Genomic DNA, 886 nt, shown 5'->3' with positions numbered 1-886 from the left:
CTGCTGTGGAACATGGTCGTAAATGACCTTATCATTAAACTCAACAAAGAACATTTCTATACAATAGGATATGCTGATGACATAGCTATACTGGTAACAGGAAACTATGCCAACACACTTTGCGACATTACACAAGCGGCTCTCCGAATTGTGGAAAGATGGTGCAGAGCATATGAACTATCGGTAAATCCAACAAAGACGGAACTAGTAATGTTTACCAACAAACGACTACTAGGTAACTACCGATTACCCAAACTCTTCAGCACAGAACTACAGATATCAACCGAAGTCAAGTACTTGGGAGTAATACTGGACAACAAGTTGAACTGGAACAAACATATGGACAACAAAATTAAAAAAGCCACTATCACCTTCTGGCAGTGCCATAGAATGGTGGGTAAACAATGGGGACTTTCACCCAAGATTACACTATGGCTCTACACTGCGGTGATAAGACCCATGATCAGTTACGGCGCGATAGTATGGTGGCCACGAACCAAGCTGACGACCGCAACCGACAAACTGGACAAATTCCAAAGACTAGCGTGCATGGCGACGACGGGCTGCATGAGGACAACTCCAACTGCAGCCCTCGAAGCGATGCTGGACCTTCGACCCCTCCCACTGTTCATCAGACAGGAAGCGGCGTCAACAGCAGTGCGTCTAAACAGAGCCGGCCTCTGGAAGCACATGAGGACCCCACATACAGAAATCCTCTACAAGTCTGTCAATGAGGAACCGCTACTGGAGGCGGTTGTGGATAGGATCCCAAAACAATACATCTTTGACAAGAAATATAAGATACAATTATTTGAAGATCCCAACGAAGGACTGAACCCCAGAGAGGTCCGAGTCTTCACCGACGGATCTAAAACAAACTCAGGAA

The sequence above is a fragment of the Hyposmocoma kahamanoa genome, unplaced genomic scaffold (assembly GCF_003589595.1).
Source record: "Hyposmocoma kahamanoa isolate Upper Pololo Valley unplaced genomic scaffold, ASM358959v1 97363, whole genome shotgun sequence".
NCBI classification, from domain to species: domain Eukaryota; kingdom Metazoa; phylum Arthropoda; class Insecta; order Lepidoptera; family Cosmopterigidae; genus Hyposmocoma; species Hyposmocoma kahamanoa.
The sequence above is the reverse complement of the archived record's forward strand: the minus strand, read 5'-3'. Positions refer to the sequence as shown.